The 26,735-nt window shown below is 43.0% G+C and overlaps 1 non-coding gene and 1 pseudogene across 1 annotated transcript; both read left to right on the top strand.

The window, feature by feature from the left end:
• The first annotated feature begins 3,888 nt into the window (after positions 1 to 3,888).
• On the top strand, positions 3,889 to 4,103 carry LOC141983547 (small nucleolar RNA U3). Its single transcript, XR_012638391.1, has one exon. It is a non-coding gene; the product is annotated as a small nucleolar RNA U3 (small nucleolar RNA).
• Positions 4,104 to 7,414: 3,311 nt separating this feature from the next.
• LOC141983553 (small nucleolar RNA U3) lies at positions 7,415 to 7,605 on the top strand (annotated as a pseudogene).
• The last annotated feature ends 19,130 nt before the right edge of the window (positions 7,606 to 26,735 follow it).

The raw sequence follows: 26,735 nt of genomic DNA, 5'->3' as shown, positions 1-26,735 counted from the left end.
GAAGAAATGTACCCATGTAATCATCCATGGTGTGTTGTCATTTGAAAGCCCAGAAAACATGATTCACCAAAAAGTGGTGTGCTATTTTCTATGTCCTTACACATGTTTCATTATGATGTTCTGATTATACCCACAATTGCCCAGTTTTTAATAGACAATGAACTCTGAGGAGTGGTCAGGTATACATGAAGTATGTGGAATAAGCAGGAAGGACTAGAAATGCTAGTGAATAAACACAACCATAACATAGTTGGCATGACAGAGACTTCGTGGTATAGTCCACATGACTGGAATATTGGTAAAGAAGGGTACAGCTTGCTCAGGAAGGATTGACAGGGAAAAAGGGAGGAGGAGTTCTTTATATCAAAGATGTATATACTTGGACTGCAGTTCAGAGGGAAATAGAAGACAGACTTGTTGAAAGTCACTGGGTAAGGATAAAAGAGGGGAAAAAAAGGTGATGTCATGGCAGGGGTCTACTGCAGACCACCTAACCAGGAAAAAAAGATGGATGAGGTTTTTTTTTAAACAACAAAATCATCCAAACCACAGGACTTGATGGTGATGGGGGACCTCAGCTTCACAGACATCTGTTAGGAAAATAACACAGTAGGGCACAGATTATCCAACAAATTCTTGGAATGTATTGGAAACTTCTTTTACTTCTGAAGGTGGGAAAAGCTACTGGGGGAGAGACTGTTCTAAATCTAATTTTAACAAATAGAGAGGAAGTAGTTGAGAATTGCAAAGTGGAAGGCAGCTTGGGTAAAAGATCATGGAATGATGAGTTCATGATTGTAAGGAATGGTAGGAGAGAAAACAGCACAGAAAGATAATGGATTTCAAGAAGGCAGACTTTAGCAAACTCATGGAGTTGGTAGGTAAGATCCCATGGGAAGCAAGTCTAAGGGGAAAAAGAGATCTGGCAATTTTTCAAAGAGTCATTATTAAGGCTACAAGAGCAAACTCCCCCATTGTATAGGAAACATAGGAAGTATGGCAAGAGATCACCTGGCTTAACCAGGAGATCTTCAATGATCTGAAACTCAAAAAAAAAAAAAAAGTCCTACAAAAAGTGGGAAATAGATCAAATTACAAAGGATGAATGTAAACAAACAATACAAGCATATAGGGACAATTTGAAAGGCCAAGGCACAAAATGGGCTTAAACTAGCAAGAGACATAAAGGGTAACATGAAAACATTTTACAAATACATTAGAAGCAATAGGAAGACCAAAGACAGAGTAGGCCCATTACTCAATCAAGGGGTGCCGGGCGATGGGGGGGGGGGGGGGGAGGGAGGCGGAAAACAATAACAGAAAACTTGGAAATGGGAGAAGTGCCAAACGTCACAACAAATCCTGCATCTTGGCAAGGGGTTTGACTAGATGATCCTTGAAGTCCCTTCTAAATCTATGATTCTATGACTTTTGTTTCAGTTTTCACCAAAGATTTTAGTAGCAATTGGATGTCTAACACAGCAAACACCAGTGAAAATGTGGTTGGATCTGAGGCTAAAATAGGTAAATAACAAATTAAAAATGACTTAGAAAAGTTAGATGTCTTCAGATCACCAGGGCCTAATGAAATACATCCTAGAATGCTCAAGGAGCTGACTGAGGAGATATCTGATCCATTAACGATTATCTTTGAAAACTCATAGAAGATGGGAGACATTCCAGACGACTGGAAAAGGGCAAATATAGTGCCAATCTATAAAAAAGGAAATAAGGACAAACCAGGGAATTACAGACCTGTCAGCTTAACTTCAGTACCCAGAAAGATAATGGAGCAAAAAATCAAGCAATCAATTTGCAAACACCTAGAAGATAATAAGATAAATAACAGTCAGCATGGATTTATCAAGAACAAATAGTGTCAAACCAACCTAATAGCTTTCTTTGACAAGGTAACATGCCAGTGGACAGGGGGCAAGCGATAGATATAGTATATCTTGACTTTAGTAAGGCTTTTGATAACTGTCTCGCATGACCTTCTCATAAACAAACTAGGGAAATAGAACCTAGATGGAGCTACTATAAGGTGGGTGCATAACTGGTTGGAAAAAAATTCTCATAGAGCAGTTATCGGTGGTTCACTGTCAAACTGCAAAGGCATATCAAATGGGGTCCCACAGGGATTGGTCCCATGTCTGGTTCTGTTCAATATCTTCATAAATTATTTAGATAATGGCCCTATAAACAAAGTTTGTGGATGAAACCAAGCTGGGAGGGGTTGCAAGTGCTTTGGAGGACAGGATTAAAATTCAAAATGATCTGGACAAACTGGTGAAATGGTCTGAAATAAACAGGATGAAATTCAATAAGGACAAATGAAAAGTACTCCATTTAGGAAGGGACAATCAATTTCACATATTCAAAATAGGAAATTACTGCATAGGAAGAAGTACTGTGGAAAGTAATCTGCTTTTATAGTGGATCACAAGTTAACTATGAGTCAACAGTGTAACACTGTTGCAAAAAAAGGGAACATCATTCTGGGATGTATTAGCAGGAGTGCTGTAAGCAAAACCCGAGAAATAATTCTTCTGCTCTACTCCATGCTGATAAGGCCTCAACAGAAGTATTGTTTCCGGTTCTGGGCACCACATTTCAGGAAAGATGTGCACAAATTGGAGAAAGTCCAGAGAAGAGCAACAAAAATGATTATAGCTCTTGAAAACATGATCTCTGAGGGAAGATTGAAAAAAAAATGGGTTTGTTTAGTCTGGAAAAGAGAAGACCGAGAGTGGACATAATAACAGTTTTCAAGAACATAAACGGTTCTTACAAGAAGGAGGGCAAAAAATGTGCTTGTTAACATCTGAGGATAGGACAAAAAACGAAGGGGTTAAATTGCGGCAAGGGCAGTTTTGGTTGCACATTAGGAAAAACTTCCTAACTTCAGGGTAGTTAAGAGCTGGAATAAATTGCCTATGGAGGTTTTTAAGAGCAGGTTAGACAAACACCTGTCAGAGATAGTCTAAAAGATAGGTTTCAGAGTAGCAGCCGTGTTAGTCTGTATCCGCAAAAAGAAAAGGAGTACTTGTGACACCTTAGAGACTAACAAATTTATCTGAGCATAAAAATATGGAAATTCGTGAAGCGTTCCATATTTTTATGCTAAAATAAATTTGTTAGTCTCTAAGGTGCCACAAGTCCTCCTTTTCTTTTTTCTAAAAAATAGTTAGTCCTGCCTTGAGTGCAGGGCACTGGACTAGAAGACCTCTTGAGGTCAATTCCAATCATATGATTCTATGTGAATCCTTCCACCAATTGCACAAAAACTTCTTACAGGAATAAACCACTGTAGCAACATGGAAGGTTGTTTGGTAGCTGAAGGGGTGGAGGATATGGAAAGGAAAATGAGAGGTGGGGGTTGTGACAGATTCACTGTCTTCCACCCTGCATCTGGGATGTTTAAGGGGTGTGGGGGCCCCAAGACTGGCCCTCAGGTTCAGGAACCATCCCTCATTGGCGATCCTGGCTCCCCACGGCTGACTTCCTCCATTATGGTCACTGGTGCCAAAGAAACATGCTCTGGGTGTCCAAAACTGTGTAGGTTATAGTTTCTAGAGAGCTCTTGGCTTAGCCAGCTAGAGGATTGTTGTCTTAGGCATTGCAGAGAAGGGAGCAGGGAGAAGATTGGTGGAGTGGCCTGCCTGTGTGTTCAGTTTATGCAAATGAAAGGGGATGGCTACTTTGAGCCACTTTGCTTTGAGAAGCAGCCTATGGAAGGGGGCCATGGAGGGCAGAGTTGAGAGCCAGGATCTGCTCACCTGGGACTTCTTATAGTGCTCTCTGTCTAGCGAAGGCCAAATTGTAGCAACCAGCAGTTATAGGAGAATGTGCTGGAATGGTCTGTGACTGGCAGGGTGGGTGTTGGTTAAGACTATGCTTTCAGGGGGTCATTTCTCTAGTTGGTGACTGGAGAAGGGTGGCTGTAAAAGCCTGGTCTTGCTAACCACGATGAGGAGCTGTAGTGTTTCTTTCTGAGCATGAGTGTGGTAGAAAGTGCTGTTCTGTGACAGCTACTTTCTGCTGTAGAAGAGTGTCTTGCTTTTCCTCAGAAGAGCAGGAGAAGGGAGCTCAGTCTGAGTGGTTAGCTTTGAGCTTATTGTGCTGGGTGTGTGAAAAAGAGTTTGGGTGTGGGTGCTGGGATCTGTACTGCTTGTGGGTTAGGTGTGCTGAGTCCCCTGCAATGAAAAGCTCTGTTTGCTCTCAGGTACTGTGTGAGTCAGCTGTGTTTTTCAATAGTTTTTAGGAAAGGGCTTTCTTTGTATGCGTACTGTCTCTTTTATGTTTTTGCTCCAAACTCTAGTCAACAGGTTTACCATAGAAAGATTGTGTTTATTCTCTTGTTTGATCTGCTTCATAGCTATTTCTGTTCCTTTGCTAAATCTGACAGATTGTCTCTTTGTGGTACCCTGTCAATTGTCCTCCACACTGGAATGAATGGATGATTCTTCACTGCTAACACCACTGGATCCACTGATGCCTGGGAAGTTTTTGTTTGTTCCCACTGGTATTTCTAAGATCAGGGGAACAGCAACCAGCATTCCCACCATTCACACTCTCTGAGGAGCATAGCACACATCACTAACTCTAGGTTACACACTGCTGAGTGACTTTCACCCAGGTGAAAAGTGATTAGAAATTTTGGTGACGTTTATCTGGACTCTGGTCCAGGTCAAAGGAAAGCCTCTGGTATATATCCTGGCTTTTAAGTAGAATCCCATGCTTTCTTTTTTTATTTGTAAAAAAAAAATCTGGGAATTTTTCAGTTTATTTTCCAAACATTAAACCTGGGATGAAATCATGTTAAAAATTAAAAATATAAGAAAACCATGAAAAATCAGGGGGGAGGGAAAGAAAGAAAAAAGCTTTTGTAATATACACATTTTACTACTGTATAATTGAAACTTCTTTTTTTAATGCACTAAATATATTTTGTCTGTCTCAGAGCTGGTAGTTTTTTTTTCAAAAGTTCTGGTTTGTGTATACGCACAAAGTATCGTCAAAGTATCTTCAAAGTATCCTCTTGCTGGCTTAGAGGTCGTCCAACTTTGAAAATAAGTGCTCTGCATCAATAGATCCAGTGGGTACACTCAAAGCTCACCGTGCCACTTTGCTGAAGTTGGGCAGTGTGTCTTGATGACTGTTCCAAAAAGCCAGCACATCCAGTTTCGCATTGTCGGGGTTAGGCAAGTTCATATAAGTAGTAAATTCCCTTTTCAGATTTGAAACTTCATCTTTAGTGGCAAATAGTTGAGCCACTCTGGCGTAATGGTCATAGTCTACTGCCAAATTCACTTTGAGGAAGGGGATGAAACACCTGGATGAGATTCCAAAAAGAATATTCAGCAGTCCCTCGGCCCGTGCCGCTTTCAGCAGCTCCCATTGGCCTGGAGCAGTGAACCATGGCCACTGGGAGCCACGATCGGCCGAACCTGCGGACGCGGCAGGTAAACAAACTGGCCCGGCCCGCCAGGGGCTTTCCCTGCACAAACAGTGGAACAAGTTTGGGAACCACTGGTCTAGGAGATGCATTAGCACAGTCCACACGTTATTTACATGGCTGGCAGCAAAGTACAAGCTCATCCACCCATGTGGCAAAACAGGGGAGGGTAATCAGAAGTTGGCTCTGTACTCATCTCGCACTGTGTAAAACAAAGCCTTCAACTTGTTCACATGCTTGAAAATGGCCCTGAATCCAATGATGCAAAAATTCACTTCTTTCATTTCTTCTGTAACAGTAGCTGCTGACAGCACAGCGTTGAGCAGGACAGGTAATACGTAGCAGCTCCGGTTTCTGATTGAGTTTAATCTCCTGTGTAAATTTAGCCATGTTGGAAGCAGAATCGATGTTAGTTGTGGCCACATTTTCCCAAGTTAGTTGATACATCTCAAACAGGTCAGTTATTGCTGTGTCGACAAAATCAGTGTCAGCAGAGGGGATGAATGTCACCTCAGCACAAAACAATGCAGATTTATTCACTTTGAAATAAAAAAACAAAAACAAAAGGCCAAGAATCAGACAGTTGAAAGCATCAGGAGACTAATCAAAAATCAGACCATACACCACATTTCCAGCAATTCGTTCTATCATTTTAGCTACTAAAGCATTGTCATTTTCTTTCAGATACTTACGAGTGAAGTTGTCTACATTAGGAAGGGTTTTTGCTGCTGGACAGTATTGTCACATAAAGTCATTAATAGGCCCCTCTGCAATTAATAGTGATTGTCCAGCAAAACAAAGAGCACACACAAATTCATGGCTATATTCTCTCTTTCATTAATGCCCTGGTGAAAGCTCCTGATACTGACTGTTTATCCCAAAACTCACTTTCTTCTTTAAGCTTCTTGTGTTGCTTGCTTTTTATTCTGTCAGCGTGAGTACTGATCTCAATGCTGCAGTACTTGCAGCACAATGCATCCTCTTCACTACTGTCTTTACTTTTCTTGAAAATTTCTATGCGCTGATTTTCTTGCTGATATTCAGGCATAGATTTGTGGTTTTGTTCCATGTTTACCTTTTTATCTTATCTTTATCTGTGGAGGATTGATTAAATTCAGTGCCACACTAAATAGATGCAAAGAAATAGGTGGGCAGCATCTCCTTGTGAGCCAATCATAGCGTGATATTAATATTGTTTGATTTTTTCTGACCTCCACTGTGTGTGTGTTCTGTATTTTACACTGCAAGACTGCTTCTATCTCAGAGCTTCAGGACACAACAATCGTGTAAAGCATTAGTGTTTAACAAAAATAAATACCCCAAAAATATTGAGTGGCTTGATAAATGGGTGTAAATCAGTAAAATCTGAACTCCTTTAATTAAAAAACCTGGTAACTTATCAGTGCATATCAATAAAAACTGAAAAACAGAACACTACTTTTGAGTCAAAGCTTCTGGGGTGGGTCCCAAAAAAATTCTCCAGGGGGTTCCTGCTCCCTGGAGAATGATGAGACTGGTCCTCACGTTCAGGAAACACCCCTTGTTGGAGAGCCTGGCTCCCCACGGCTGACTTCCACCATTATGGTCACTGGTGCCAAAGAAACATGCTCCAGGTGTCCAAAACTGTGTAGGTTATAGTTTCTAGAGAGCTCTTGGCTTGGCCAGCTAGAGGATTGTTGTCTTAGGCTCGGCGGAGCAAGAAAAAGGAGAAGATTGGCAGAGTGGCCTGTCTGTGTCTTCAGTTTATGCAAATGAAAGGGGATGGCTACTTTGAGCAGCTTTGCTTTGAGAGGCAGCCTATGGAAGGGGGCCATGGAGGGCAGAGTTGAGAGCCAGAATCTGCTCATGTTGGGCTTCTCATAGTGCTCTCTGTCTTGTATAGGCCAAATTGTAGCAACCACCAGTGAGACGACAATGCGCTGGAATGGTCTGTGACTGGCAGGGTGTTTGTTGGCTAAGGCTGTGCTTTCTGGGGTCATTTCTGTAGTTGGTGAGTAGAGAAGGGTAGGTGTTAAAGGCTAGTTTTACTAACCTTGATGAGGAGCTGTAGTGTTTCCTTCTGAGCATAAGAGTGGTAGAAAACACTGTTCTGTAGTAGCTGTTTTCTGCTGTAGAAGAGCAGAAGAAGAGAACGCAGTCTGAGTGGTTAGCTTTGAGTGTGTTCTGCTGTGTGTGTGGAAAAGTGCTTGGGTATAGTTGCTGGGAGCTGTGCTGCTTTTGAATTTGGTGTGCTGAGCCTCCAGTGGTGAGATGCTGTCAGTTTTCAGCTCCCATATGATTGGGCTTTGTTTTTCATTAGGCTTTAAAAAGGGCTTTCTTTGCATGCTTACTGTGTCTCCATTATGTCTTTGAATCCATTTTCTGCAGTCAGCAGGTTTACCATAAAAAGATTGTCTTTTTTGTTTTGCTTTATCTTCGTAGCTATTTCTGTCCCTCCCCTGTCTGACGGTTCGTGTCCCCATGGCACCTGTTGATTTTTCTCCACACTGGGATGAATTTATGATGCTTCCCTGCTAACACCACTGGAGCCACTGATGCTTGGGAAGATTTTGTCTGTTTCCTCCTGACATTTCAGAGGTCAGGAGGACAGCACCCAGCATTCCCATCATTCACTCTCTCTGAGGAGCCCAGAACACATCACCAACTCTAGATTACACACTGACGAGCAACGTCCATCCAGGCAAATAGCGATTAGACATTTTGATGGGGTTTATCTGGACTCTGGTCTGGTTCAAAGGCAAGCCTATGGCTATATATCCTTGCTTTTTTGGAGCAGTTTCCCAGGGTGGGAGGGTTTCCATGCCTCATCTCACATCTGCCCATCATGTCCAGCTACTTGGGCCGGGTGAGGGCAGAGGGATGTTGCCCTAAAACCTGAACATGCAACATGAATGCCCAAGCTGTTGCTCGAAGAGTTGGTACAGTAGCAGTCTCCAAAAGGTATACAGTGCTGACTTTTCCAAACACTGACCTTAATGTGGGTCATTCCTCAGCTATCGATTCTGAATTAAAGGAAAATGGCCAGCACTTGGCAGGAGCAAGCTATTAGTTAATTAAATTCCTTGTAGTTTTTCCTTTCATGATCATGCTAAATCCAGGGATAAGTTGTTTGGCAACAGCTTTGGCTACTACTATTCTTCCAACCCTTGTTTTTAAGCTTGAGATTAAACATACTTAAATATGGAAATCACCAGCTGAGGCCTGGCAGATTTTATGTATTTCTTAGAAAAGAGCCAAACATTAATTGATAATACAATGCACTTTCATTTACGTTTGAATAATAAAGCAATGTGATCACTGTTCAGAGCTCAGCCCTTAGCCAGCTCCATCTATTATTCATGGTTTCAAACTATAATAAAGATACATACTTAATATCTGTTTTCCAATTAAAGTTTATGGCTGGAGCTTGATGATGGCTGTATTTTTTGGCAGTTCTTTTTAATTTTCTTCAAATGGTTCCCTGGGAGTTCAAACATAAAGACACTGAATGTTTTAAAAAAAGTGATGTTGTATTTTGTGGCTGAAATGGTATATATGAACATATGTGGAAATTGTCACATATGGTGGCTAAAGGTAGGCTTAGTGTAAGGCTAAGTGTGGCTTAGTATAAAGGTTAGTTGCTTGTAAGGTTGTCAATAGTCCTGTAGAAATAAGGGGTGACCGTTATTTAAATAAAAAATTGCCGGTTCCATACAAAATCATTATGGGATGCTTTTTATCCCATATTTCCTCCTCTGCCCACTCTCTCCCTTCTTGGGGGCACCTCTACACATCCTGAAGAATGAAACAGGCAGCATTCAATGACTGCTTCTTCTCTCTGTACAATTTTTGATTGGTCACCCTATCTGCTAGGAGGTGGGTCTATTCAGTGAATTGGGGTGCCTTTCCTACAGAGCTGGCACATATATGGAGCAGTGGGGCTCGCCGTGGGACTGGGCTGCACAGGGAGCTGGGGCAAAGGGCTGGAGCTGCTCCATAACGGGAAGGAGTGAAGGCTGGCTGGGCAGGTTTCTGGGTCCTGGTGTGCAGCAAAAGCATTCCCCCCACTGAAGGAAGATACTCCCTGTCTGTGCCCCCCAGCAAAGCCCCCTCCTCTATGAGGACATCTGAGGTCTGCCCCATATTTTTGAAAGATGGTGTTGACAACCTTATTTGCCAGGCAAACTCCTGAGCAAGTGAACAGAAGCGGCCAAGGTAGTTTTGGAGGGAGTGTGTGAAGGTTCCGTTCTAGATACAGTTCTACCCTCTATATCAGTGCCTCTCAAACTTTTTTACTGGTGACCCCTTTTATATAGCAAGCCTCTGAGTGCAACCCCCCCCCTTATAAATTAAAAACACTTTTTTATATATTTAACACCATTATAAATTCTGGAGGCAAAGCAGGGTTGGGGTGGAGGTTGACAGGAGATGGGGAATATCATTTTAAGGACTCAGTGTGAGTTTTGGAACTTCAGAGGGAAATTCAAGCAAAGTATCTGCAGGGCCACCTTAGGCTGCAAGGGGGTGCCCTGGGATGGGACCTGTCTACACTCTGTTTGAAGTGCAAGTTGCTGACTGTGCTGGAAGAAAAGATGCTGGGTTTGGAAGGACAAGTACAGAGGCCACAAGACATCAGAGAGGCTGAGGACTTCCTGGAGAGCCAGATTTGGGAAGCATCACCTTCCCACATTCAAGAACAATGAACTGGCAACCAAGGAACCAGACACTGTGAAAACCAGAGAGGAAACTTGTCAGTCTGTAACCACCAGAGGCAAGAGGACCAGGTGGCATTCCACATGGCTGAATGCAGGTGTGGACAGACCGCCTGTTTTAAGTAGCAGAGGGGTAGCCGTGTTAGTCTGGATCTGTAAAAGCGGCAAAGAGTCCTGTGGCACCTTATAGACTAACAGACGTATTGGAGCATGAGCTTTCTTGGGTGAATACCCGCTTTGTCGGACACATGTAGTGGAAATTTCCAGAGGCAGGTATAAATATGCAAGCAAGAATCAGCCTGTTTTAATTAATTCCAAACTCTACACTCATCTCCACATGCACACTAGGCTTTCAAAACTAGACCCATAAAATGTTATCCCCCATATTCACAACAAATTAATAGTTTCACCAACTTCCCTCTGCCACTCCTGTTTTCCTAAGCACATCTCCCTGATTCACCAGCTCTGCTCAGCTCAGAGACCTAGGGGGTTCAGGGAGGGAGGCAGGTCAGCACAAGGTATAGGTGAGAGATGGAACAAAGGGAGAGAAAGATGGCTCTGAGGGAGGAGTGCAGGAGATACATCTTGATTTTAGTCAGGCTTTTGACACAGTCCCACATGATATTCTTATAAGCAAATTAGGGAAATACAGTCTAGATGTATTTACTATAAGGTGGGCACACAACTCGTTGAAAGACCATACTCAAAAAAGTAGTTATCAATGCTTCACTGTCAACCTCAGAGGGTGTATCTAGTGGAGTCCCACAGGGGTCAGCTGTCCTGGGTCCAGTACTATTCAATAGCTTCATTAATGACTTGAAGAATGAAATGGAGAGCATGCTTATAAAATTTTCAGATGACACCAAGCTGGGAGGAGTTGCAAGCACTTTGGAGGACAGGATTAGAACCTCAAAAGGACCTTGACCAATTGGGGAATTGGTCTGAAATCAACAAGATGAAATACAATAAAGACAAGTGCATGGTACTTCACTTTGGAAGGAAAAAAAAAATCAAATTTACAACTATGAAATAGGGAATAACTGGCTAGAGGGTAGTATTGCTGAAAAGAATCTGGGGATTACAGTGGATAACAGTCTGAATATGAGTCAGCAACGTGACTCGTGAAAAAGGCTAATATTCTGGGGTGTATTGACAGGAGTGTTGTATCTAAGACATAGGAGGTAATTGTCCTGCTCTACTCATCACTGGTGAGGCCTCAGCTGGAGTTCTGTATCCAATTCTATATCCACCGTACTTTAGGAAAGAAATGGACAAATTGGAGAGAGTCCAGAGGAGAGCAACAAAAATGACAAAAAGTGGAGAAAACCTGACCTATGAGGAAAGGCTCAGTATTCAGTCTTGAGAAAAGACAACTAGGGGGAGATCTGATAACAGTCTTCAAATATGTTAAGTGTTGTTATAAAGAAAACTGAGATTAATTTCCATGTCCACTGAAGGTAGGACAAGAAGTAATGGGCTTAATCTTTAGCAGGGGAAACTTAGGTTAGATATTAGGAAAACCTTTCTAACTATAAGGGTAGTTAAGTTTTGGATCAGGCTTCCAAGGGAGGTTGTGAAAACCCCATCACTGGAGGTTTTAAAGAACAGTTTGGACATTCACCTCGGAGGGAAGATCTAGGCTTTCTTGGTCCTGCCCTCAGTGCAGGGGACTGGGCTTGATGACTCCTCAAGGTCCCTTCCAGTCCTACGTTTCTATGAAGCATCAGTGCCCTCAGTGCACATAGACTGGGGCTCTCAAGGGTTCTGTTGCCTGGTGTTCCAGGACATCCAAGGCATCGGGCCATTCGTGGCTCTTCACAGAATTGCAACCTGCTGTGCTAGAGAAGAAGTGGCTGCAGTGCTGCTGGAAGAAGGAAGGTAGTTGGGGACGTGAACGTAGAAGGGGTATTGAATGATTTAACTGCTTGTTTCCTGACTGGCATTGGTGGACTACGCCGCCTCACAACCGTAGAGGTTGATCCAAAGCCTACTGATGTCAATGAAAAGCCTTTAATATGTAAGCACTCCAGGGCAGGAATAGTCTTTACTTGTTCCCATGGACTCAACAGCAACAAATGATGTGTGGGGGCTTATCTGTAATAGTTCAGCCCTGCTGGTTAGAAGCTCGTAACAGAGACTGAACACTCCAATTCTTTTTTTTTGCCCTCTTTTATTCGAGTTACACCCTACACAGTCCTGAATCTTTTTTTTTTAATTGCAATGTCATTTTTTCTAGAGGAGGATGTTCAATGAGATTCTTAAAAGGAGTTTAACATGAGGTTAGTGTTTCATAACCCCCCTATGAGTTAACTGGAAACAGAGGAATGTATTAACATTTTTATTGATTGCATTTCCCCCCCTCAATCAAATTGACGTCATTCCTTCTTCTCCAAGCATTTAGAAATAAAAGGGGAGGCAATTAGAAAGAGCCCTGGCTGAATGCAGCTCTACAGGGGACTGTATCCTCAGGTGCTAGCCCTGTGTGCAGCTGTAGTAGCACAGCCTGGATCACAGCTCCAGGTAATGGGAAGAGAGCAGGCTTGTGGAACCAATGCTTGGGCTGCACCAGTCCCTGAGTGCCGGCCAGCACAGCTGGCTGCATGAACAGGGGAAAGCATGCGGCACCCTTTTAAAGGATGTAGCAATTGACTTCCTGCTCCCCTATAGCACAGCAATGGTACACCAGAAGCACTGTGTCTCTGAGGCCCACGGCCTCCTTGTGCTTCCCTTAGGGAGAGCATATCTATGTGCATGCTTTGCTATGTGCGCCATGACCCCTACTCAGGGCTATGCTTGGACTCAATCTATCCCTTAACGTTACTGATTTGACTTCTGTGCCAGATCCTGTGAGCAGAGCTTGTGCGTCAATGGACTCTATTGTGGGTAAATGGTAGGCTGTTCAGGGCAGGGGCTAGTAATCTGTCATCTGGGTTGCAAGTCTGGAGAGGAAGCAGTTGGTGGCTTTAAGTCACTTTACTATCCCGACACCAGGCTAGTTTCTGGCATAGGTTAAAGCCTGCTGTACTCAACCTAACAGCCTTTAGGGTCCACAAAGGCAGCTGGGCACAGGGAAACCCCATCCACACTCCCTCTTCCTTGGTCATGGAGTCCTCTAGTAGAGGGGATGGCTCTGAAGCCACTACAGCAGCTGTATGCCACCAGAGGAGGCAGGGGGAATCCTTGAGTGGCTAGTTAAGCTGTTTTAGGCATGCTTCCCCCCACCTGTGGAACAGGGCAAAAAGGTCCTAATGTCTCAGGGTATCTGGTCACTTGTCTTTATCTGCACTTTGTTCTGGGCCTAGCAAGCTTTTGCATCTTTAATATTAATAAGGGACAACGTTGCAGCAGCCTAACTTGTCCCACTCTACAAACTGACTTCCAGAATCCAAGAGCAGCAAGCGTCAGAATCTCCAGTAGTGCCCCGCCTCAGAGCCCAGCAGGATGGCCCCCAGGGTAAGGAGTTATCGAGAGGAAGGCGTGATGTTATTCCCATCCTTTACAAACCTCCTAGATACTTTAAAATTCAAGCTTCTGTTACAGAAGAGCTGAGTTTTAGATTTGCCTATTCTATTCCCGTTTTCTCTCTGTGCGGATGCCGCCAGCCTCCTGGTTTCTTTTGCTCAATTTTCTCCAATTTCTGCATAAGCCCTTTAATAACATTCTTTGAGGTTTCAGTGCTTCTTCCCTTATTAGTACTTTCAAATCCCAAATTTAATCTGTTAGTTCATTTCATTTGCAAGCACACTCATCCTTTTTGTCTCTCTCCTCAACCAGATCTTTATGCTCTGAGCTTTCCTTTCTTCTCTTCAGTACTGCTGCGTAGCTGGCATTCCCCCATTGGCTCTTTCTCATGAGTCTATGAGACTCTGCAAGAACATTGTTTGGATGAAATTTGCCCCATCTGTATAGGCTTTATGTACCTCAAAATGGCATTAATATGCCACAAAAGTAAAAGCCTCTCTTTTATATCAGCTCTCCATCCATACATTCAAGTGACTATTTTGTCTTGGCCCTGTTTTCTCCAGAACAAGTCATAGGTAATAATGAAGAGGAACAATTGCAATGGTTGTCCTGACCCTTCTTCCCTATGCTTTACATTTGCTTCCTGTAATTCCTGGTCAGAAATAGCTCAGTTCTGATGACCTTCCAGGCACACCGCAAGACATGTTGTCTTAGGAGAGCTGCTAAAAAGAAAGCAAATATTGTTGCAGGTGATGTTTAAAGAAAAAAAGTGGGGGAATTTGGTGTATTTTTGTGCTACTCCATTATTGCTGTATTTTAATACCCTAAAGAGTTGCTTCTGCTTTTTTTGATTTGTTGGGCCTTATTCTCATTTGCTGTAAGAAGACCACCACAACTTTACACCACTCTGGCAAGGTCTTTGTGTGAATAAAATTCTAGCCCATTGAGATTTTAAAGTATGTGTCAGAGGCCTTGTGTGTTCAGTTAGGAGCTTCTTGTTACTGCTATGTTATAAATCTAAAGAATAAATGAACTTATTTTTTAAATTTAGAAAACTTGTAAACACCTCTTCCTCCTCATCTATTTGTTTCATCAACATGGGAAATGGAATAAAGAAGAAAAGGGAATTTGGGAAAATATTTTTGCATTCAGGAAGAGGTTAGAAAAGAGCAAATGCAAAAGAGAGGAGGATTCAATTGGGTTTAACATGCAACACAATCACATGCTGAAACCCTTGCTTATCCCACTGCAGATGAGACTGTTTATTTTAGAGGGGAAACTGGTTAGAGAGGACATAAGGGGGCCCAGGATGTTCAGAATAGTGACTGGAATATAGTAGATCTGGGACTTCAATTCACTCTCTTTTATTACAGGAACAAAGGGACAGCCAATACAAATGAAAGGCAGCAAATTTAAAACTAATAAGATATTTTTTCACTCAATCCACAATTAGCCTGTGGAATTTATTGCCATGAAATAATTATGAGACCACAAGAGTAGCAGGATTTGGGGAACCAGGCATTTATATGGATAATGAAAACAGCCAGACTTAAAGCAGTAAAACTTTTTTTTTCAAATGGGAAGGGCACAAGCCAACCTCTGAGTCAGTGGTTCTCAACGTTTTCCATCCTGGGAAGCCCCTCTTAGCCACCCTCCCATTTAGCAATATGGTGGGGACGGAGTGTGGTTGCAACCTCCAACATCTGTTTGTGACCCCCCCAGGCTAGGAAAAAACTTTCCCTTTGAGGAGTATATGAAGCATCGGCTTTTATGTTTATACATGTCAAGAGTCTGCTTTCGATGAGGCAGCTTTACATTCCATCCTCTGCACTGCACCATCATATTATTTAAGGTCTCTGCTGCAGCTTTAGGTTGCTCCTTCACTGAGTTTTAAACCTCTGCTGTCCAGCGGCTCTGTGTTGTAAAGTGGGGGATTCAGTGTTTAGTTCTTGTCTCTGCATACAGATGCTTAAAGTATTCAAAATCAGTATGAAAGGTTCAGCAGTAAGGCTGAAAGATATGTTACCAGAATAAATGGTACAGCCATACAGGGAATGAGATGCATCTGACTGACAGATGATCTGTTTTTATATATATATATGAAAAAATGCTCAGCAATCATAGATTTTGTCTGCATTTTTTCCATCATTTCTCACAAGTATTGTTAGCATTATTTGACATCCATCTTCCCATGTTGGTGCAGTGATGGATGCCAGCCTGCCAAGCAGAGGGATGAAATCCTGCTTATCTCTGTTTTCTTATCTTCCCTCTGAATAAAACCCTGCTACATACAACGGTCTTGGATGGAGAACTACTTGTTATACCAAGGCACTTCCTGGTCTTTCAGCATTCAATTTCTTCGATGTACCCCAAAACTCGAGTTTTTGTTGTGTTCTGTCAAGCAATGGAGATGAAGACAACACACCATGACTTGCTTACTGGCTCATGCCTCATATTTAATTGTTTAAATTGTTCACTGTGTGCTATATTTAGTTTCTAACTATTTATCAAAACTGAGTCTCAGTTGGTTAACCTATAAAAAATTATGGGGTTTTGTGGCTGGGTGAATCTGAAAAGATTCTGAGGTACTTATCTGGACTTATTTATCCAAGTCATTTTGTTTTGGAGATTGGGATGGAAGACTGTTGTAACTAATACTAGCTGAATTCAGCTATAGTTCGTAAATTCGGTATACACTTAAGAACACTGGAAGGGGCTTAGGAAATAAGGCAGGATGTTCTCAGATACAGCAATGAAGGCTATAAATTCCTAGGCAAGTAGATAGAAAGAGAAGAAAGAGTGAAACAAATGTTAAATCTCTTGCCTTTTAGGGTTTATTTGAATAAAGAATCCAGTTTAAGTTTGCTCACTGCTTGACTACTACAGTCAAAATTATAACAAGACTTCCTAGTCTTACCGAAAGCCTGATCTTTCCAGCACTTCCTTGTTCTGACTACGTTAGACACAGCCTTGCAAAAAGGTCTTCCTATTAAAACCACAAACTGCAAAGGCATAGGAAAAAAAAAAAATAAAAATGAACCGAACTGTTTTGAACCACAAAAAATCAGCAGGTATTTGATTGTGTTCATGTCTGGAGAATGGCTGACTGATTTTAACTCTGTCCAAACTGGCTGACCCATGCACAGTGTGGGTATGTGCAGAGAGCTGACTAACAAGAACAACTAGTGACTACCTGTGGAGGGTTGCATTCACTCACTCTTGAGACCCCTTTGCTATCCAGTCTTGGTGCTGCCATTCTCTTTGGCTACCAGCACCTCCTGCAGGTTGTCAACTGGCCTCTGGGGGTCTGTGACTCAGCCAAACAACAGGGTCACATACTCCAAAAGCCTTTCCAGTGTATAACAAACTCAAATTAAAAAAATAGAAACAGTTCCTTGCCCTTCAGGGCCAATTATAAACAAGATAGGCTCTTCCCCTTTCTTGGTTAAATTCCCTCTCTGGGATTGAATCAGCCGGGTTCCTTCTTAATCCTTGCCACCAATAGTGGACAGTCATTGGCATTTCTTTGGCTCCAGCTAGGAAATGACTTGCTGTCCTCAGGCAGCTCCTTTTTATTTCAGCCTGCTGGGCCTTGTTTGGCTGTTGCTGGTCCCCAGCCCTTCTGGCTGCTGGACGACCAGATCTTGCGGGTTTCCAAAATGGCTGCTCTTTTCCTCACCAGTAACTCTTTTAACTGAGCAGCAGGGCCTCCATTAGGTTGCCACGAGAGCCTGGTACACCCAGTCACACTGCCCATATAGTCTCTGTTGACAAATATTAAGATTCATGTCATTGTTGCTACCATATAACTAGCCCTTAACAACAAAAACAGGACTTGCCTTAATTCTGCAGAAATAGTGAGTGAATCAGTAGTGAATGAAATTGCTTTAAAAAATTAACCCCCAAATCGACTCAAAACTATTTCGTATTTCTATGTTCTGAATGTTGTTTATCACCATTGTATATGTATGAATTTCCACAGATCCCTGATGGATATCTGCTGTTACTCCTCTGTTACTCCTCGCATCCTTCAGATTCTCAGATATTCATGGTTCTCATGGGATCTGTGGATTCAGAGAGCAGAACTCCAGCTTCTTGTCTGGTAGGGCAGACTCCATTGTGTGCACTTGTGTACATGGTTACACAAGTTTCAGGGCAACAGTAAATTGGTCCCATTTTGTTTTTCCCCCCTTATATCTCCTAAATGTCTATTCTGCTTTGCCTCAAAACATCTTAGGAAAATTCTGCCTTTAGATTAAGGCTTCCAGACTGCAAGTGGATTAATTTAGTTTGGACAAAGCTGGGGAGAGGAGTCAAAATGGGTTTATAATTGGAGGCTTGTTTCAACCTTATCGTGGAAGAGATTAGCACCTCTTTATTCTGCAATGAATACATAATTGATATATGCTATAGATAGAAATAAAATATATACATCTTAGTTCGGTTGATTAAATATGTTATTTATTGCATGCATCTTTATGAGTTGATTGTAATATTTTTTTTCTAAATAGTGAAAGTTAAAAATATTTGACACTCTCACACACTAACTACTCAACCTTGATTCCACAGGGATCCCAGCAAGTAGATTCATTTTTGGAGGATTAGAATAAATCTTGTTCCCAGCATTTAAAAACACTTAACTCTATTTTAGTTGACACAATGTGTAAAGTCTTACACCAGACAGTCTGAGTACTTGCAAAACTTAACTGATCCAATCTGCATGTTTTGCCCTGCCCAAACTGTCTGTGCAGTGTACTTCTATCCCTTTTGGTCCAGATGATCTTAGCTCTGTCACGTGGTGTTTCTTAACTAGCATATACAAAACCTACCAGTACTGCAAACTTTTGAACCTCATTTTCAATGGTTCCTTCATTAGAGTATGTTTTGCTCATTCATTGTTACTTGTCACTACCAGTCAATTCGCTGTTGATTCTGTCTGTTCATTAAAAAACCTTTTCTCGCCATCTTCATTAAACATGCCCTAGTAATCTTCAAAAAACTTAAAAGATGCTCACATGCCCTGGAAAGCTTCAGAATTGTACTTAGGGTCTCGTAGTCCTTGTGCTGGTAAAACTCCCACTGAGGTTGATGGGAGTGTTGGTTGCATGCAGACTGTGAGATAAGCCCCTATGTTGCCAAGACCAAAAAATGCTCACACACACCAGCTGCATATTGATCAAATAGCTCTTTGTTTCCTTAAGATGAAAAGCAAGTTAGACTTCCCAGTGGTTTCTGAATTCCTTGTGCAGGCAAAATCCCCATTTTAGTCAATGGAGGCATTGCCTGTCTGAGGATTGCAGGATCAGGCCCCTTACTCCTCCAGCATATTAAAACCAAACACTAGACATATTTATTATCATTTTTATTACACTAGCCCTAAGTGCCACCTTATACCAGGCTCGGCACAAGCAGGTGCAGTCCTTGCCCCAGTGCTGAGCAATATCTGAAGGGTTTGGGGGAGGAGAGACAATCAAAATAGATACATAGATAGAAACTATTTTTGTGTTTCATCAATATGTACTTAATCATCAGCTGCCCCTCAGCCTCCTATCCATCATATGTTGGCTAATTTCAGGTATGCACTGAGGCAGAAGTGAGCCTTGAGAAAGGGAGAGTGGGCAGTAGCTTTATGGATCTGTTCAGGAATGGTGGGACAGTGCTGGGAGAATATAAAAATGTCTATGGGAAGGAGGAGCAGATAAGCCGCCATCACTGGAGAGCAAGGCAGGTGGTGGAAGGGACAATGTGTTGAATAAGGAAGGGCAGAGTCAGGAAAGGCCTCTAAACATGTCATAGCAAACTCCTGTTCTACTAATTGCTACTTCTTACAGATTAGTGAGGGAATCCTGGAGCTCCACTTCTGGGCTCCTAGGGGACTAGCAGCTCTGTTGAACCCAGGCCTAGGGGGAGGGTTCATAGAAGCAGCTATAGGCTAACCAGCCACCTGGAAGCCATAGCTTACCTGAAACCTATAAACCTAGCCCCAGTATGAGGCTCCACCCCTGAAGTCTGACTAGCAGAGTCCCAGAGCAGCTGATTAGCCCATTGACCCTACATAAACCAGCAGTAGGAACAGGAAGCTGTCCGAACAGCTTGGTGTCAGGTGCTCCTCTGGGTTGATTTCCTAGCATCTGACTTGTAGTTGCTAACATCCAGTTTTTCTCCTGATTGGTTCTGATTTCCAGCTTGTCTCCTGCTTCTGACCTCCTGGTATCTTGACCCAGCTGACCTTAGAGCTAGCTGCCCGGGACCTAGCTATGATAGGTCCTACTCGACTCCTCAGCCTCACCTTTTGGGAGCTGGAGGCTGCATTAGCAGCTGAGCACACACACAGCTGGTGCCAGAGACAGGCTGGAACCAGGTCTTTCCTGTGCTCACTATCTCTCTGCATGACCACCTGGAGGATTACTAAGGGTTTGAATGGGATGGGAAATCTACGGGCAGGAGAGTTTGGGTTACACTGAACTCAAAATTCTAAGGTGAAGTTCTCTTGGCTTCAGGTCCAGGCCAAGACTCCCTGAACAGTCAACAACAGGGGTAGCATGGGCCAGTGTATAAAGCAAAGAGCTAAGCATCAGGAGCACTGAGTTCGAATCCTGGTTCTGCCACTGACCTGTTATGTGAACTTGACCAGCTCTCTCTTTTCTTTGCCTACATTTCTCCTCAACCCAATTTCTGTTTTGTCTATTTAGATTGTAAGCTTTTGGGTTCTCTCTGTCACTTAGTGTTTGTACTGTCCCTGGTGAATTTGGGATCTCAATCTCCACCGGGATCTCTAGGTTCTACTATGATACTAATATTTATTAGTAATTAAGATTTGGGTTTATAATATGACAAAACCCCAAACCATGCTAGTTTTGACGAGTTTTATTTTATTATGAATCTTATCACAACTCTTATTAGCTGTTGAAGGTTGTGCCATAAATCAGTGGAAAGGTGATTACCCCTAGACTTTCAAGAAGGTTTCAGGTTTGATCTGCAGCCTCTATTTCACAAGGTATTAATGATCTTATTCTGCCTTCACCCATTCTTGAACTTTTGTTGCAGGTAAGGAGTAGGGTGAATGTTCCTGAATGCATTGTTACTCTTGAAGATTCCATCAATGAGTTAGCCACAAAAAACTTGTCATCTTTCACCAGCAGCCATTCACCGAAAAACATAATTTGTTTGTGTCATGTCTGACATTTAACCCTCTAAAATTACATATTTATATTAAATATAACCATTTGGTTCTCTCCATTATTTCCTTTTATAAAGTAACCTTTTTGTGTGTGTGGAGAAACCCTATACTAATTACAATAAGGTAAAACTAAAACCAAAGGTACGTTCAATATATTCATTTGACATTTGGTCACTGGTTTGGTATAATAGACCTGAATGAGATGATCAAATCAAAGAGGCAAGAGCCTAGTCCCAGGAAATGAGAGAAAGTTGACACACACAACGATATGGCAATGGAAGAGCCAGGGATTTGTCATCCTATAACAGTGACATCAGTCTATAACTATCTCCAGCATCAATAGCACTCCCCCATACACATCACCATTCTTTATCATTTTCTTAGCTATCTGTCAGTTGAACAGCTCTAACAATAAAGCCCAAATGTAAATAACTTAAACGTTAAATGTAAATAACTCTTAGTAAAGAGGCCAAAGACTGAATGGCTATGAAAACTGAACTATCCCATGAGCCTCGGAGGTGGTCCTTCCAAATCAGGGCTGAGGTACATTGGGGGAGGTGAGAGGGAAATTTCCCTGCTGCTGGTGCCCATGTTTTGCTAATAGCAAGGATAATTAGGGTTTTTTTTTCACAGGATTGTGCATTGGTCTTACAATTTCACCAATAGACTGCTGATTTTTTCTCAGGTTGGACTCTGAGCTAAAGGTATCCAAATCCATACTCCCCAGATGCTTTCACAAAATATAATTCTCACTGTTTTTGTTTGAATATCTGTTTCTCAGCTTTCCCATTCCCCAGGGCTCTGGCAGCAGGGCTCTGGAGGCAATTTAAAGGGCCCAGGGCTCCAGCCACTGCTGGGAGCCCCAGGCCCTTTAAATTGCCGCCTGGGGAAGCTGATCCAGTACGGTGCACGGGCTCTTGCTGGTATGACGTACCAGGGCGTACCGGCTTACTTTCACCTCTGCCATGTAGGGACTTCATACATGGCAGAGGTGAAGTCTGCTGGGGCCTAGTGTTGCTAGGCTGCTGCTGCTGGGGCCTAGTGTTTTCAGGCAGTTTCCTGTGACTCTGGGTGGGGGATGGGAAAGGGAGGGTCACAAATCCTGGCTGCCCATGCTGCAAGTAAATATAAATTAATATAAGAAGATTATGTAAATGAGTGATGGTGTTAAGATGAGTTGGGGGTCTTTGCAGGTGTAGAACATTCACAGGCAGAAACTTTACTGAAGAAAACTTGTGGAGAGCCACATCAAATGCTTTATATGTGTAAGCAGAGTCAGGATGGGCTCCACCCTGACATCTGGTGGTGAGGTGTGGCAAGTTGTGGAAAAGAACTTCAGGGGCTGATCTCAATTTGCATAGGCACACCCACCCTGCCTAGAATGAGGCCATAACTGCCCAAATGGTCACTTTGGCTAGTGTGGGATCCCCAGTGTCTTTGTTATTGGGGCGGGAAGAATAAATTGTTATTACCCTGATTATGGGAACTGTGCTTGGAACTGTACTTGGCCTTTTGTTATGATGGAGGGACTCACCATCGACTGAGTAGCACTCGCTAGGCAAGGGACATGGGTTCCAAAACTCTGTGAATGGAGAGAGACTTGAGACAGGTATTAGTACCTGGTGGTGTGGGCCCGAAGCACCAATTGCACCTCTGTCTCTCTCCACTGTGGAATGTCAGAGCTAATTTTGGGTCTATTAAGAGTCTTGCTACAGTTACTGTGCTGCATTCACTTTGGCCTTAGGGTGCACCAGCACTAAGGCTCCCACTACTATGAGCTGAAATCACTGAGCACTGTGTCAAGTAGTGGGGAGCCGGAAGATCTAGCGTGCAGTGGTGCTGTTCGTGGATAGGCTAGCAGAGTGTTTGTGAGACGGCGAGGTGAGCTGTGCAGAGCAGAGCTGTTCGTGAAACAGCGGCGTGTTCGTGAGATGGTGAGCTGAGCGGAGCTGTTTGTGAGACAGCAAGCTGTGCAGAGCGGAGCTGGTCGTGGTGGAGCGGAGCCGTTCGTGAGACAGCGGCGTGTTCGTGAGACGGCGAGCTGAGCAGAGCTGTTTGTGAGATGGCGAGCTGTGCAGAGTGGAGCTGGTCGTGGTGGAGCCGAGCCGTTTGTGAGACAGCGGTGTGTTCGTGAGACGGCGAGCTGTGCAGAGCAGAGCCGGTCGTGGTGGAGCAGAGCCGTTCGTGAGACAGCGGTGTGTTCATGAGACGGCGAGCTGAGCAGAGCTGTTCGTGAGACAGCGAGCTGTGCAGAGCAGAGCCGGTCGTGGTGGAGCAGAGCCATTCGTGAGACAGCGTAGCAGAGCAGAGCCCTGTGGGGCAGTCAGCTTCAGGACACGTAAGGTGCCCCTTACCTCTTTCCCCCACACACAGGCACATTTTAGCCAGACTGGGGAGTAACACTATGTAGATGAACTTTTGAACTCTGGGGCTGGACTTTTTGGACTTTGGGTGATTTGTGGATTGCTGGACTCAAGAGACGTTTGGGTTCTGGGACTCAAGAACCCGAGAGAAAGGATGTGGCCCAATTTTCTGGGGTGGGTCTTTGCTCATGGTTTGGTTAAGGAACACTAGTTGTGGTGTTTCCCCAATTTAATGCTGATGTCGTTTACCTCATGTTATTAAAGATTCTCTACTACACCTAGACTCTGTGCTTGCGAGAGGGGAAGTATTGCCTCTTTGAGGCGCCCAGGGGGTGTGTAAGATTTTCCCAGGTCACTGGGTGGGGGCTTGAGCCAGTTTTGTATTTGCTTTGATGAGAGGGAACCCCTGTGTACTGAACCCGGCCCTTGCTGCTATCAACTTGGCCTGGCAGAAGGGTTACATATGCAATAAGAGCTCAAAGGTGGATCCAACAGTGCTTCCCTGAAAAATGAATTTTGGGACACCACTATAATAACTGTCTGTTACCCCTTGGTCTGTTCTTCCCAAGGTATGAGTTCCTGGGGTTGTTAAGAAAACATTAAAGGACATGGATGTAACCTTCCCATAAAGTAATTGACACAGGCAGTCTTCTTTCCAAAACAAAGTATATTTTTATTTATGTAATTTATAATCCCTACTACAATCTTATCCAGAAATCCAAACAAGGCACAAAATCCCTGCGACACAAATCCCTTAGTGCAAGATAAAGTGCATTCAAACTACAATAGCATATAGTTTAAATGATTCTCAGTGAAGCAATTTGTTGCAAGTGGCCAGTTTGTAACAAATTGCTGACAGCAGATCTTAAATTACTTTAAAGTTTACATAGATACTTTGCAATTAATACCAGAATTTTATGCATTCTTATCAGACACACACACTAACCCACACTATTGTATATTTATACTAAACTATAATTCAAAGAATATCAAGCTTACTCTGTAAATCCATGGATGTTTCCTTTTAAAAATCGCTGCTGCTGTTCAATTCCTGGTCAGTCAGCTCTGCTCCACTCCAGCTTTCTTTTCCCACTCTGCAGCAGTCTTTCTCTTTGTCTTCTTCTGCTGGTTTCTCGGCTCTGTCCGAATGCTGATCTCTCTCTCAGATGCAGACTCTGGAGTCCTAAGCTGTTGCTGGCAGCTGGCTTTTTAGGCTATATTGTAGCTCTCTCTTAATATACTTTTTCTTAATATTACCTCTCTTAATATACCTATTCTTAGAAACAATTACCTCACTCTCACATGCCCAGTCTTAACCGTTACCACAGAATTCTGATTGACAGCTCTGACCTTTAAAACAAGTTGTGACTGGTATGAGTGGGCTCTGACCAGCTAGCGGCTCAGCTAACTGACCTCTCTGTCACCCCTTACTGCATGGTGTCCCCTTCAGGTTCCCTGCTTTTGACCCTTTGACCCTCATACCAGTCCCTGTTTTTTCTTTTGTTGTCCTCTATATTTATTTGAGGCCTGGGCTCAGTGGCTCCTCCCCATAGCCTAGGGGAGGGGCCTTAAGCCATTGGTAGGGTTGTGCCCGCCCACCTCCCAGAACCCAACAGGATCTTTTACTGCACACGCTCAGTAGCCACCAATCTTGCACATGCTCACGGTTGTCATTTACCTCAGCGCTGTGATTCTACTGGTCCATGCAAACATACTTGGCTCTTTGCTAGGGCTGCCATTTTAGAAATCCTAAGTTCTCACTGAGCATGCTCAGGGTCTGCAGTGTCCAGCTCAGGGTGGAGTAATTTTTACTTATTCAGAATAGAGGTCAGAAATACAAAGTAGAGTCCGGAGAATTTTCTCTGGTAACAGGAGGACCGTGTGCAAAGATTGGAGGAACAAGGGGCAGGAAGCTTTCCCTCACTTCTTGCACATGCACAGTCACAGTCCTTGTATTCCCCTGAGTGCAAGGATTCCAAATCTACCGCTACTAGGCTACCACAGCTGACCCCATGTTGGTGGGCTCAGCATGTTCTCATAGATCAAGGGTGGCACAGCAGCCACACTCCCTGCAGACTCCAATGGACACTGTGCCTATCTGAGGCACGATGCTTTCTGAGGCTCCTTTGCTGGTGGGATGGCTGTACGCCACCTGCTATGCCTTGAACATAAGAATGGCCATACAGGGTCAGGCCACTCGTCCATCTAGCCCAGTATCCTGTCTTCTGACAGTGCTGGTGCCAGATGCTTCGGAGGCAATTAACAGAACAGGGCAATTATTGAGTGATCCATCCCCTGTCATCCATTCTCAGCACAAATTAGCCCTAAAAGTATGCCAAGAAAAACTTGGGCTCAACAACTTAGCATGCAGAGTTGGGGAGAAGGCTGGAAGTGAGCTGATCATGTGAATAATTGCAATTTTCCACTGCAAATGTGTTGCTTGCTTCTCAACTTTATCCACACAGGAAGCAAAGTTAGAGGTTTTCCTCATCAGTTACTTTTAAGTTCTTAATATAAGGCTCAAAATCTCTAAATAAAAAGCATTATTTTGTAAGTAAAACTCTATTCTCTTTCTCCTAGACTTAAGATTTTTATAGCATTTGGTATGTAGCTTTCATTAATAACAGCTAATCTCAGTAAGCAATGCTGCACATCAAATGGGAACTTTAGTTTTACTTTCAACTTTTCCAACTGTTAACTTAGTAAAGTTCCAACTCAGATTATGCCAAGTCCTCTGCAATTAGAGAACTAAATTCCCCAGGTTGAATAAATACTAATCCAGTCTTTGAGTCTCATGAAGGGATCAGCTTTTAATTCCCCAAAGTAAAGTCAGGACACAGTACAAGCCAGGCTCCAGTTCCCAGTTTCTAAAAAAAATTATACTCAGTTCCCTTAAGCCTTGTCTATACAGGGATTTGCCCCAATTCCAACTATTAGTGGCCAACTGATGGTATAGCTCAGTATTGCCAACCCCAGGCATTTAGAAGTCAGGAGGAAGGCCCAAAAGATCACAATATTTAAAATAAATAAATATTGGGTTCTTTTAAACTTGTCTTCTGGGTTTCTGAACCTCTAGGTTACACTTACTTCATATTTTCAAGGTAACCCAAGGGGGCTAGAATCCTACTCTTTAAAAAAGAGAGAGAGAGAGAGAGAGAGAGAGAGAGAGAGAGATGAAATTCTCAGGTAATTACTTGTCTCCATAAACTGGGCACTTTAAGAAAAACACCAAATATTCCAAGGGCTGTCAACAAAGCCCTAGTATAGACAGAGTAAACCACAACTGGCACTGGTTCTGATTAGTGTACTCAAAAAGGAGGGTTTCAGTATCAGGGATAAAATGGGGTGAACGGATTATCAGGCATTGGACAGAAAGATGGGGATCTCATTGAAAGAGCTTTCATGCTACTCCTAGGAAAAGAAAGACACAGGAGAAACCACAAAAGATGGAAGGCCAGGAGGATATGGCTTCGTCTCACCTTTACAGATGAGGGAAGCCCAAATAAAAAATCATGGTGTATTGTCTGTCTTAATGGTAATTGTACCATATCCTCATGTCCCTGAATAGCAGAGAATGTGAA

Source organism: Natator depressus, chromosome 2 (genome assembly GCF_965152275.1).
Source record: "Natator depressus isolate rNatDep1 chromosome 2, rNatDep2.hap1, whole genome shotgun sequence".
NCBI lineage: Eukaryota > Metazoa > Chordata > Testudines > Cheloniidae > Natator > Natator depressus.
Note: the sequence above shows the minus strand (reverse complement) of the source record. Positions and strands in the feature narration are given on the sequence as shown.